We start from the raw sequence: 14,827 nt of genomic DNA on the forward strand, positions 1-14,827 counted from the left end.
CCAACTGAAAGGAGATTTCATGGACAAAAAAAATATCTGAAAAATTTGGACATAAACTTCAGAATTTAGCAAACAAAACTAATATCAAGTTTAGAACCAACATGAGCAGCTGTATCTTTTGCGCTTTAATGGAGTCTGCTAGTAATAAATTTCTGAAGAATGAACTCTTTGCTCACTGGGTTTCAAATGACATTTAGCTGTTCCGGAGGTTCTCAGTGCTACCAGCTCCACGCACTTGGGGGCTTATTTCCCTGGGCGATGGGTTCCACAGAGATGGTTTTGATCTGAAAATGACTGTCGCCTTTTGTAGAGACCCTCTTGGTAAGTGCAGAACTGCAGAGTTGAGAAGGCAGAATGGACTCATTTGATTTTGCCTTCCAGGGCTTCCTGACATACCCTGGCCTCTGTGCCTTAGTGGCAGCAAACATCCTTTGACGTGCACAGGAGAAGAGTTGCCCCGTTATGTTTCACTGCACAGGCTCACATGGAGACTGGGCTTGTAATGCCTCACATTTTCTGCATCTGCATCTTCCTTACTGTCCACCCATGTATATTGCAATCTATTTGCCACAAAGAGTCTCTACGTATTTTACCATAGATTTCTCTATTAGCTCAAGCTAAGTTGTCAGACATTTAAAACTTGATACCAGTTTCTGACATATCCGAGTCTATTGAAAAGAACAAAGGTATCCAAAAAAGCTTTTTTAATAATGGAAAAGTATATTATTAGCTAGATGATAAAATGTTCTTTATCTTGCATAAACTCCTAGAACACATTCAGAACTAGAGACAGCCCTTCTACCGGACAGTTGTACATGGATGGTAACACAATTTCATAGCAAAAAGATAACAGAAGATAATATGAAGGTGCAAATTGGCTTCAGCTTTGTCTAGACAGTATCAGAGGCAAGAAAGGCTAATGGGTCCTTAGAGAGCTCACTTGAAGACAAACACAATGTGGGTTTCATAACAGAAAATAGGCCTGCCATCCTCGGGAAAAAAGTGAAAGTCACTCAGTGATCTCCAGCTGTTTGCGACCCTCGTGGACTGTCCCCTGCCAGGCTCCTCTGTCCGTGAGATTTCCCAGGCAAGAATGATGAAGTAGGTTGCCATTTCCTCCTCCAGGGGGATCTTCCCAACCCAGGGATTGAACCCAAGTCTCTTGTGTCTCCAGCATTGACAGGCAGATTCTTTAACAATGTGCCACCTGAGAAGCCCAAATGAAAAGAAAACAGATGAGAAAAATCTAGTATTCCTTTATCAAAACACTATACATGAAGTTTATTAAATTGAACATGTTCATAATACTTAGTGTGCCATAGAAAGAGTAGGAGTCAAAGAATGATGGAGGCCACAAAGGAGACAGTAAATAATTCTCTGATAAGTAAAGAGAAGCTAAAGAGAATTAGAAAGAAAAACAGGTGATCCCAGCAAGGAAAATAAAAATGCTTTCCCTTGCATGACAGTTGTCTGAGGCTCAACATCAGGGGTTTATCAAACAGAGGGAATATCTAACTGAGAATAATACCCCAGAAGTTTTTACAGAAGGTTAGAAACATACCCATTTTAGGGTTTGCAGCATAAACATCAGGTTGGAGTCCTAAGGAAACCCTGACTAGGGACTCCTCACATATAATTCCATCAGAAATTAGGTTACGGTAAGTGAGGGATATGACAGTTTAGGGGAGAAAATTTGTTTCATTTTTAATTTATACTTCTAATTAAGCAATATTTGAAGCTTTCTTGTTCAGTTGATACTGTTTTTGTCTATCTTTTTCTGAATAATAAAATACCCCCAAACATAGTGGGTTATGTTATATATTTATCACTCCATTTCGGTAAGTCAGAAATCCAGACATAGTTCAACTGTTCTGGTTTGGAATCTTTCAGGGAGCTACATAAAGCTGATGGCATATCTTGAAGTGTAATAAGCTAGGGCAGCTAGCCAGGCATCTCTTTCTCTTCATGTTGTCTCAAATTACCTTGTGATACTTCTCCACATGTTTTTCTATGTGAGCCTATGTGGGCTTCCTCAGAGTTTTGTGGCCTCACAAGAGTTGGCCCCCTCACATGGAGGCTATAGGCTTCAAAAAAGCCAGAAGCCCTTTGGATCAGCAGAAGTGGAGTTACTATGTATGATGTGGTCTCAGAAATCACATAGTACCCCTTTCACGCCATTCTACTGGTTACAGTCAAGCCAGAAGATTTCAATAGTGATGGAATGTTTAGGTCACATTATAGAATGGCTTGTGAGATGGATTTTTCCAAACATACTCAAATATGTTGTGGTTATATTTGGAAAATCTATCACACAGGTGAATGAAAACCAAACCTCCATGTATATCACTGTTATCTATATTAGTGGCTCCTATAAACTGAAATGCTATCGTATACATTTCTAGATGCAAAATTTAAGTGATCATAGAGTTGTTGTTGCTGTTCAGTCACTCAGTTGTGTCTGACTCTTTGCAACCCCATGGACTGCAGCACATCAGGCTTCCCTGTCCTTCACCACCTCTTGGACCTTGTTTAACCTCATGTCCATTGAGTCAGTGATGCCATCCTACCATCTCGTCTTCTGTCGTCCCCTTCTCCTCCTACTTTCAATATTTCCCTTTACTCTATAAAGGTAATCATAGACTATTACCTTTCTATTCAAAGGTTGGTTCAAATTCATCTGCTTAATGTTAGATACCCATGTACTAGTAAACAGGCTAAAAAAGTGAATATCTGATCTTTACCTTTCACTGTTTCAGGAAAATTTAGAACTCCGTCAAGTCTCCAGGACTCACAGCATAATGTGGGTATTTAACTAAAAATTCTGGGGTTAAGTAGGAGCCTTAGGGCAGAAAAAAATTTTTCATTCTACAAACAAATTTATTCTTGTGATAAATGCATGGAACAAGAAAAGGGGCATAAATCTGGTAGTGGTTTATGAAAATTCAAGTGTGTCTCTGAGGTAGATATGAGCAATACGTAGGATTAGTATAACACAATCTATTTTAAATGTTCATATACAGTTTTTTAATTTTTCCAAACTGATTTTAGAAAAGAAAGCTGACAATATAGAAAATTTATATCCTAATATAACTATAATCTGTGAATGTGTCCAGATTATTGATTTAAAATCAAGTTTAAATTAAAACCTACTAATGTTCTTTTTTTATAACTTATAGGTACAGACATACACACATATATATGTATCTGTGAAAATGTAGATTATTTTAATATACTATTAATATTATTAAAATACTGTTTAAAATAGAGAGTCTCATTAGGATGTATGGAAGGCAAATATGCAAAAAATTTTATCTACTTCCACACATATATTAATACAAACAGATCAGTCATTTTGTTTCTAGATTGTTTTGTTATGAATACTGTTTCAGGTACTTCTGCTATTAATTTAAAACATTTAATTAGTAAGTATGCTTCTAACCACATTGAATATATAACTGTCAAAAAAAAAGCTGAAAAATAACACTGCTTTCTGAACTGAGGATTTTTGTATTTAAATTCTAATAAAACATTTTTAAAAATTTATTGCTACCTTAGGAATATCCTTTATATTAGCTCATACTTATGTGGTCCTAAGCTACTATTTGGTGGTTGGATCTTTGAAGTGTTTTCATAAATCTTGAGATTAATGATGAATGCTGTAATACAGTCTTGTAAATGTAACATTATATTTCTCATTTACTGTGAAAAATCATTTTCCACTACACTTTCAAAGTCTATTTTTAAGATTCTCATTGTACACATCCACAGAGCTAATCACTTATAACATTGACTGCTCTGAACATTTAACCAACTGACATATTGATGTTTCTTAACAAAATAAGAGGGCAAAGTTCCTTGACTTAGAATTATTTAATGATTAACACACACACATATATCCACATACATATCCCCAGTGAATTGGGCAAGCTCTAATAAGAGTAAGAACCATAGTTGTTTGTTTATCTCTACGTATAAATCCTTTTCACATTCCCTAGAACAAAGTGAGCACTCCAGAATTATTTCTTGAATTAATGACTAGAGAGATTAAAGATCAATTAAGTGATGAGACTCTAGAGCTGGAGACATGATTGCTCTCTTAAGACTTTTAGTTTATGAAGTTTTTCATTTTACATTGTTGCATCAAAGCTTTGAAGCTAAAATTTCAGTTTTGTGGTTCAAAACTAAAACCTGGCCATCGATTCTGAAGTGAATATGACTTGGGGAGGGAAAGTAAACAAAGCGTGTTTCTTCTTGGTTAAAGATTCTGATGTCTCTGTTTCTCATGCTCATCCATCTAGGTGTTACCGATCCCATGAGTCCTCTCCTATTTCCAGTGTTCTCTGCCCTCATGTTCCACAATTCAGTAGATGGCAGCTCGTCCTTAATGATTTCCTTCTTTTTTTTTCTCTTTCCTACCTGAAGTCTTCAGATGCTGTCTTTCAGTAACAACTTTTCCAACCACTCTGTATGTTGAATACATGTATTTTGCTTGACATCTCTTTTCTATAGGTTGCTTTTTCTCTTAGCCCTGGCAAACATTATATTTCACTTACTTGCTTTTTAATTTCATTATGCTGTAATTTAAACTCCAGAAGGTAGGGATTTTTGTCTGTTTTCCAGAATGAATTCCAACATCTAAATAGTGTGGACTGCCAATAAACACTTGATGAACACATGAATGTTCTAACACACCGACACCCCTCCAACTTCCCTGCTTCTTTCATGCCTTCCTTTCACTCGTCTTCCATAGACTTCTCACTTCCTTAAAATGGACAAGGAAGTTCTCTAGGAACACAAGCCATAGCTCTGTTTCTCTATCACTCTTATTTCCACAGAACATGAGACAGCTGGAGGCTAAATTAATAGTGACTAATACTATGGAATGAGGTTCATGACATTGTACAGGAGACAGGGATCAAGACCATCCCCATGGAAAAGAAATGCAAAAAAGCAAAATGGCTGTCTGGGGAGGCCTTACAAATAGCTCTGAAAAGAAGAGAGGTGAAAAGCAAAGGAGAAAAGGAAAGATATAAGCATCTGAATGCAGAGTTCCAAAGAATAGCAAGAAGAGATAAGAAAGCCTTCTTCAGCAATCAAAGCAAAGAAATAGAGGAAAACAACAGAATGGGAAAGACTAGAGATCTCTTCAAGAAAATCAGAGATACCAAGGGAACATTTCATGCAAAGATGGGCTTGACAAAGGACAGAAATGGTATGGACCTAACAGAAGCAGAAGATATTAAGAAGAGGTGGCAAGAATACACAGAAGAACTGTACAAAAAAGATCTTCACAACCCAGATAATCATGATGATGTGATCGCTAATCTAGAGCCAGACATCTTGGAATGTGAAGTCAAGTGGGCCTTAGAAAGCATCACTATGAACAAAGCTAGTGGAGGTGATGGAATTCCAGTGGAGCTGTTTCATATCCTGAAAGATGATGCTGTGAAAGTGCAGCACTAAATATGCCAGCAAATTTGGAAAACTCAGCAGTGGCCACAGGACTGGAAAAGGTCAGTTTTCATTCCAATCCCAAAGAAAGGCAATGCCAAAGAATGCTCAAACTACCGCACAATAGTACTCATCTCTCATGCTAGTAAAGTAATGCTCAAAATTCTCCAAGCCAGGCTTCAGCAATACGTGAACCGTGAACTCCCTGATGTTCAAGCTGGTTTTAGAAGAGGCAGAGGAACCAGAGATCAAATTGCCAACATCTGCTGGATCATCAAAAAAGCAAGAGAGTTCCAGAAAAAACATCTATTTTTGCTTTATTGACTATGCCAAAGCCTTTGACTGTGTGGATCACAATAAACTGTGGAAAATTCTGAAAGAGATGGGAATACCAGACCACCTAACCTGCCTCTTGAGAAATCTGTATGCAGTTCCAGAAACGATAGTTAGAACTGGACATGGAACAACAGACTGATTCCAAATAAGAAAAGGAGTACGTCAAGGCTGTATATTGCCACCCTGCTTACTTAACATATATACAGAGTACATCATGAGAAACGCTGGACTGAAGAAGCACAAGCTGGAATCAAGATTGCCAGGAGAAATATCAATAACCTCAGATATGCAGATGACACCACCCTTATGGCAGAAAGTGAAGAGGAGCTAAACAGCCTCTTGATGAAAGTGAAAGAGGAGAGTGAAAAAGTTTGCTTAAAGCTCAACATTCAGAAAACGAAGATCATGGCATCTGGTCCCATCACTTCCTGGGAAATAGATGGGGAAACAGTAGAAACAGTGTCAGACTTTATTTTTCTCGGCTCCAAAATCACTGCAGATGGTGCCTGCAGCCATGAAATTAAAAGACGCTTACTCCTTGGAAGAAAAGTTATGACAAACCTAGACAGCATATTAAAAAGCAGAGACATTACTTTGCTGACTAAGGTCCGTCTAGTCAAGGCTATGGTTTTTCCTGTGGTCATGTATGGATTTGAGAGTTGGACTGTGAAGAAGGCTGAGCACTGAAGAATTGATGCTTTTGAACTGTGGTGTTGGAGAAGACTCTTGAGAGTCCCTTGGACTGCAAGGAGATCCAACCAGTCCATTCTGAAGGAGATCAACCCTAGGATTTCTTTGGAAGGAATGATGCTAAAGCTGAAGCTCCAGTACTTTGGCCACCTCATGCAAAGAGTTGACTCACTGGAAAAGACTCTGATGCTGGGAGGGATTGGGGGCAGGAGGAGAAGGGGACGACCCAGGATGAGATGACTAGATGGCATCATGGACTCAATGGACATGAGTCTGAGTGAACTCTGGGAGATGGTGATGGACAGGGAAGTCTGGCATGCTGCGATTCATATGGTCACAAAGAGTTGGACACAACTGAGCGACTGAACTGAACTGAACTGAACTGAATAGTTATTAAACAATTGTTAGGTGGTGGGAAGTTGTGTAGGTGCATTCCTTGCATTATCTTATAATGTCCTCACATAAACCTATGAGGTAACTGTTTGAGTGATCCCTATTTTATAAGTGAAGAGACCAAGTCTGCAAGTGGTTTTGTAACTTGAACAAAGTCATATATCCTTTTGTTTAAGTCTAAGGAGTACAACTGCTGAACCTAGATTCTGAATCTCAGTACCGCAGCACCAAGCTCTCTGCTCCAACCTGCTGCGCTGTAGTTATTAGACAAATGCTCTTTTGTTCTGTCTTTCAGAGCTTCTGTTCTCTCTTCTTCTTATGGGTTACTATGGTTTCCTTGGCTCCCTCTTGCTTCCATTGGTTAAAACCTGAAATTCCATTCGAGGTTGGAGTGGATGTAGGGAGGAAAAGAAAAAAAAGTTTTACTTGATTTGATTCTAGTATTCTGCCTAATTTGGACAATAGAAGCTTGTATTGTGGCCTACCCAAACTCATGCATTTGACTTCACGGTTTGACATGGGACCATAACCAGTGGTAAAGTATTCATTTGTTAAGTTAGTATTTCAGGTATACATTTTCTTTCAGAATTTGTGGGTAAGAGTGATTGAGAAGGGGCAGAAAGTTTAAGACATTTTAGATTCTATATATTTATTTGATTTATTCTCCTTTTTCTGAAATCTGTCCAAAAGTTAATAAATAACCATCTTTTAAAAATAATAAAACAAATAGAAAAACTACCATTTTAGTAATTTTAAGTTCAACATAGATAGAACCTATAAGAATCCATATAAGAATAGTAACATTTTCCACTTGATCAAACAATACAAGGATTATTATAGTACCAATAGCTTCTATTCAGAACTGAGAAATATATAAATTATAACCATGCAACTAGAAATTTAGAATTGGCTATGTGTCCCTATCTTCACTTTTTATTAATCAAGCAAATGACACATAGGACACAGCACTAAGTGGTGTAAGGTAAGATGTTTTAAGGGATATTACTACCTGATGTTTTGCAGAATGTATTTGAAAGATCAAGAGATGTACAGGTATGTATGATAGTAATCATATCAGTCCTAGTGGTTGTAATAATAAAAGTGGATAGGACTTACATAGAGTTGAATATATTCTGCTGCTGCTGCTAAGTCACTTCAATCGTGTCTGACTCTGTGCGACCCCATAGACGGCAGCCCACAAGGCTCCCCTGTCCCTGGGATTCTCCAGGCAAGAACACTGGAGTGGGTTGCCATTTCCTTCTCCAGTGCATGAAAGTGAAAAGTGAAAGTGAAGTCGCTCAGTTGTGCAAGACTCTTCGTGACCCCATGGACGGTAGCCTACCAGGCTCCCCCATCCTTGGGATTTTCAGGTACTCCTTTCACAGTGAATAGTCCATTTTACCCTCTAAGCAATTTGTGAGATAGGTTTTATCACTATCTTCTTTTATCAGATATATCAAGATATCGAGAACTTAAACTTCCCAAAGTCACATAGCTAGTAAAAGGGAAAGTCCAGCTTTAAAATGAGATATTCATTTCCAGATCCTGTAGCCTTTATTGTTATGTAGTATTTTGCAGAAAAAAGGAGGGCTTATCTAGAACTATGGAAATAGGTGTGGTGAAAATTTAGTAATTGTATTAGAAATCTGTATATAATTGTAGGTAAAGAAACTGAATTTTCTGGAAGTTATTTTTAAATATGCTATACAAGGAACTAACCCTTCTTCACTACCTTGTGTGGTTCATATGACTGTAGAACTATCAAAGTTTATGTGAATAAACGTGGCTTAGGAATACACAGCTGAAAAAATCCATCCTTTCTAGCTACATACAGAAAGGATATCTTTTATTTCTTTGTAAAGAATAATTAAAATATCAAAACTTTGCAGAACTTTATAATAGTCATATGCAATCCATATATTTTTGTTGTTGTCTTTCAATAAATTGTATGCACATCTCTCTAGAGTGGACTTATTATCAACCTTTTATTAAATCTAATATGAATCTATATCAGATACCAAATATCAGTGAATAAATACAAGAGTGTTTAACATGGATTTCTTTTTCATATAGAAAAAGTGCTGCAAGAAAGCCAACGAAAATGAACAGTGATTTCTGTATTATTTACTACAGATGGAATGATGAACAATACAGTCCATTGGCATAATGAAAAATATATTTAATAGTAGTTACCCAATATGTAGGATGCCAAGTAGGTAAGCCAGATCAGCAGCATCCCTTATATTAAGAGATAACCTATTCAAATACACAGCAAAATATATGGACATGGCAAACAACTTCTGAACTCCATCCCAGAATGTTTGCTTCTCATTTTTGAGGTGATATTCATACAACCATAAAGCTCTCTTGGGACACTGCTTTCTGGTTTTTACACAATATCTATCTGCCTATCAATCTACCAAACTATCATTATTTTTTAGCATTAGTTCTTTAGTTTGGGTGGCAAGTTCCTAATATTTCAGCCTTTTTAACTTTTGATTCTCCACAGCTTCTTGTTATTTGAGATTCAGGGATGCTTCATAAGAGAGCAAAATGTCCCTTGTAACGTCTCACTCCAAATCTGTTCTTCTCCCCTTTTTTTTCCCAGATTTATATTTCATGATTTTCTGTCAAGTCAATTCAGTTTTAGACCCTCTAATAACTTATTAGAATCATTTCCTCTTTTGTATTTCTTCCAATCTGTCTAGTAACACTTTATTGATTCTGATACATTATAATGTTGAAAATTTTTTCATAAGGACTTTCATGTTCTTATTAAGCTTAGCAAAAAATCTTGGACCTAGGGAAAGTGAGGGTGGGATGAATTGAAAAAGTAGTATTGATATATAACTCTGCTGCTGCTAAGTCACTTCAGTCGTGTCCAACTCTGTGCGACCCCATAGACAGCAGCCCACCAGGCTCCCCCATCCCTGGGATTCTCCAGGCCAAGAACACTGGAGTAGGTTGCCATTTCTTTCTCCAAGGCATGAAAATGAGAAGTGAAAGTGAAGTCGCTCAGTAGTATAAGACTCTTCGCGACCCCCTGGACTGCAGCCCACCAGGCTCCTCCATCCATGGGATTTTCCAGGCAAGAATACTGGAGTGGGGTGCCACCACCTTCTCCGGACATAAATATACTACCATATGTAAAATAGATAGTCAGCAGGGAAGTAGCTGTATAACACAGGGAGCCCAGTCTGGCACTGTGTGAACGCTAGAGGGGTAGAATGGGGATGGGGAGGGAGGGTGACGAGGAAGGGCTAGATATGTAGATGTAATTATGACTGATTTGCATGTTGTACAGTAGAAACCAACACAATGTTGTAAAGCAATTTTCTACCAATTAAAAAAAATATCTTGCACTTAGTGCCATATACAACTTCCTTATGTCTGGATAGTCACAATAGCTCACTACTATCAGGTCATATAAGTAAATCCATAAGCACAGGTATATTTTGACTAGGGTTCAGATACTAATGGACAAACTATTCTCTGGACTCTACTCAGTCACCAAGTTAATGAAATCAAGCATCTCGTGGTGTGGCCTTTCTCATTCACAGAAGGTTAAATAATCACTCTCTTTTATAGTACATAAAGACATTCCTTCAGCTTCCCAGAACTTCATACTTCATTGGTTATTAATAAGAAAAAGGAAAAAAAAACTAAACTAAATATAGACCATATATTTCAGACAGGCTAGCCATATGTAAACAGTTACAACAAATCATTAAGAAAAAATGATGGGCACATCCAATTTTAAATTGGATAATAAATTAATAGCTTAAATAAGTAAATAAAATGAATTTATAAAATAAAAATCTAACTTGCTAAGAAACTGTTGAAAAATATTTAACATCTTGTGTAGTCATTAACATGTAAAATTAAACAAATGTGATACCATTTTCACCTACAAAATTGGTATAAAATTAATTGATAACACAGTGATACAGAGCATATGGTGAAATGAATGTTTTCAAACATTACTGTGGATAATCTTTTTGTAGGCAAACTGTAACTAATTATCAAAACATTTTAAATTCTCATATGTCAACCTGGTAAAGGAATCTTGAGAAATTTATCCCTAGGAAATCATCACAGATTCATGGGTAAAGATTTATTTATTTTTAATCTAACTATTTATATTTGTATATTTGTGATAGTAACCTACCAGAGGACACTGAGTAAATGGATGTTGATAATACATATCAGATGATACTATGCTTTTAAAAAAATTTTCTTGCTGAAAATATTTAATGGTATGACAAAAAATCAATTTAAGTAAATCAAATTGCTTATAAAACTTTTTCCAGATTAAAAAAAAATCAAGAATATACACAATGGGATATGCTGCTGCTGCTGCTGCTAAGTCGCTTCAGTCGTGTCCGACTCTGTGTGACCCCATAGACGGCAGCCCACCAGGTTCCCCCGTCCCTGGGATTCTCCAGGCAAGAACACTGGAGTGGGTTGCCATTTCCTTCTCCAATGCATGAAAGTGAAAAGTGAAAGTGAAGTCGCTCAGCTGTGTGCGACTCTTCAAGATCCCATGGACTATGAAAAGTGTTTATTTCTGAATGATATTGGCAAAAGTGTAAGTCACTTAGTTGTGGTGTCTGACTCTTTGTGACCCCATGGACTGTATAGCCTGCCAGGCCCTTCTGTCCAAGGAATCCTCCTGGCCAGAATACTGGAGTGCATAGCCGTTCCCTTCTCCAGAGGATCTTCCCAACCCCAGGGATTGAACCCAGGTCTCCTGTGCAGGCAGATTCTTACCATCTGAGCCACCAGCAAGGCCTATTATTGGTAACTTTAATTTTTCAAGATGATAGCAATTTACATAATAATCATGTTTCTGTCACAGAATCAGAAAATGTTTCAATGTGTAAATAACACAACCTATTATCCGAAATAAAAATTATATTATAAATAGCTTTATAATGAAAATGGATAAAAGAACCTTTCGTCTTGAAGAAAAAATTGATCTTGGGCTCCAAAATCACTGCAGATGGTGACTGCAGCCATGAAATAAAGATGCTTGTTTCTTGAAAGAAAAGCTGTAACAAACCTAGACAACACATTTAAAAGCAGATATATTACTTTGCCGACAAAAGTCAATCTAGTCAAGGCTATGGTTTATCCAATAGTCATGTATAGATATGAGAGTTGGACCATAAAGAAAGCTGAGTGACAAAGAACTGATGCTCTTGAATTGTGGTGTTGGAGAAGACTCTTGAGAGTCCCTTGGACAGCAAGGAGATCAAACCAGTCAATCCTAAAGGAAATCAACCCTGAATATTCATCAGAAGAACTGAGGCCAAAGCTGAAGCTCCAATACTTTGGCCACCAGATGCAAAGAGTCAACTCACTGGAAAAAACCTGATGCTGGGAAAGATTGAAGGTAGGAGGAGAAGGGGACAGCAAAGGACAAGATGGTTGGATGGCATCACCAACTCAATGAACTTGAGTTTGAGCCAGCTCCAGGAGATGGTGAAGGACAGGGAAGCCTGAGGTGCTGCAATCCATGGGGTCATAAAGAGTCAGACACGACTGAGTGACTGGACAGCAACAAGAAAGAGAAATGTTTTTTAACACCCGTTGTCTTTTTTCTTAATATTTAACTATTTTCACTGGCATTATTATTATATCTGATCCCAACACATAAAAATATGCTTGCTCACAATATACAAACTACCCAGTGGAATACTTTATATGTAGAATTACAAAACGCCATTGTTTTTAATATATCATGATGTTCAAGTTCCTGAACACCTGTGATTTTTATATCCTATTAATAAACTTATTTCCCTACACCAACATTGTTAAACATGGGAGGAAAAAAATGCCATATGGCCGAGGAAAATTATATATTCAATATTTTTCAATATGTAAAAGTTATTAAATCATGCTTTAATTTATATTTACTTATACACATTTTCATATTGAAAATAAGACACTGCTATCATTAAAGATAATAATATTTCTAAAATTTAGTCCATTTTAGTAAAAACTAATAATCTAAATGCCACGTATTATTGTATCTGTACATCAGTCTTGAGAATAACTACAGTATGAAGGAATATTTAAGTATTATTTTAAATATTTATATATTGATATAAATGAAACAAAGTCATTCATTTGCAAAACTTTCCCATTTATACTTATAAATTTTCATATTAACAGTATTAATGTTCACATAAAAATCATTTCAGAAATCAATTAGTAGAATTCAATAATTTGAAACTCACATGTAATTCATTATTACATATAATTATAAGCACCCCACAAACAATGCAGAGAACATTGAGATGTTTAAAATAGGGGTTAAGGGTTCAAACATTGGCCTTGGCACTGCCAAGCTTCGTGACTGTGAACAGCTGTGTCATCATGCTCGTCTGTTTCTTATGGGCAAAAGCGGCTGACAGTAATGCCTACCCCTAGGATAATTATAAGGATTCAATGAGATGATGCAGAGGCACAGCCTGAGGGCGCAAGTACTCCTTGACTGCTGACCTTGGAATCAGGTGTGGAACGAGTGACTGCTTGGGACAGGTGTAGGCTTTTGATTCATTATCACCTGGGAAAGGTGTTGTCAGAGTCCAGGAGCCTCAACTTCCTCTGCTAGGGAAGTGCTGTCTGTATGACAGGACTTTTCTGGCGGAACTTTGTTTCCTTTGGTGTTTCACCTACTAGAAGAGATTGTATCTCCAGGCTTCCTTTGGCAACTTCCTTTCCTTCCTCCCAGATCTATCTGAGAGTTTAGGTTTCAAGCCAGCTAGCTGCTTGGTTCCCTTGCCTGCTGGACCCTGAATTCCTCTCCCCTCACGTTTAGCTGCAGCTGTTCATCTTATCCATTGTTGGCATGACCCGATCACCCTTCCATTTCTTTAATCACAAATACTAGCATTTCTCACAGCTTGCCTTAGAGAGTCATTTTGAGGTCACGGACTTACCTGTTTTTGTTTGTTTGTTTGTTTTAATGGTAGTATATGTAGAACATTACAGTTCCAATAAAATAATAATTCTAATAATAGAAATATGTCTGGAAAAATGCCTAAAATATAGCAGGTATCCAGTAATTGTTAAATGAAATAAATTAATTTAATCTATAGTAATTTTCTTTCTCAATAACTATTTTTCAATTGATGTATAACTAATTTACAATGTTGTGTTAGTTTCAGGTATACAGAAAAATGATTCAATTATATATATACATATTATTTTTCACATTTTTTCCACTATAGGTTATAGTAAGATATTGAATATAATTCCCTGTGCTATATAGTAGGTCCTTGTTTATCTGTTTGATCCATAGTAGTCTATAACCGTTAATCCCCAAATCCTACTTTGTCCTTCCCTGTCCCCTCATCCCCTTTGGTAACCATAAGTTTGTTTTCAATCTGTGAATCTATTTCTGTTTTGTAAATAGTTCTTTTTAGATTCCACGTTATATGTGGATATCATATTGATATCATATGATATTTTTCTTTCTCTATGTGACTTACTAAGTATGATAATCTCTATGTCCATACATGTTGCTGCAAATGGCATTACTTAATTCTCTTTGATGGCTGACTGTCCACAGTATATAAATACCACATCTTCTTTATCCACTCATCTGTTGATAGACACTTAGGTTCCATGTCTTGGCTATTGTAAATAGTGCTGCAGTGAACATTGAGGGTACATGTGTCTTTTTGAATTATGGTTTTTTCTGGATATATGCCCAGGAGTAAGATTATAGGATCATATGATAGCTCTATTTTTAGTTTTTTAAGGAACCTCCATACTGTTCTCCAGGAGAAGGCAATGGCACTCCACTCCAGTACTCCTGCCTGGAAAATCCCATGGACGGAGGAGCCTGGTAGGCTGTAGTCCACGGGGTCACTGAGGGTCAGACACGACTGAGTGATTTCACTTTGACTTTTCACTTTTATGCATTGGAGAAGGAAATGGCAACCCA

This window comes from Ovis aries, chromosome 17 (genome assembly GCF_016772045.2).
Source record: "Ovis aries strain OAR_USU_Benz2616 breed Rambouillet chromosome 17, ARS-UI_Ramb_v3.0, whole genome shotgun sequence".
Taxonomy (NCBI): Eukaryota; Metazoa; Chordata; class Mammalia; order Artiodactyla; family Bovidae; genus Ovis; species Ovis aries.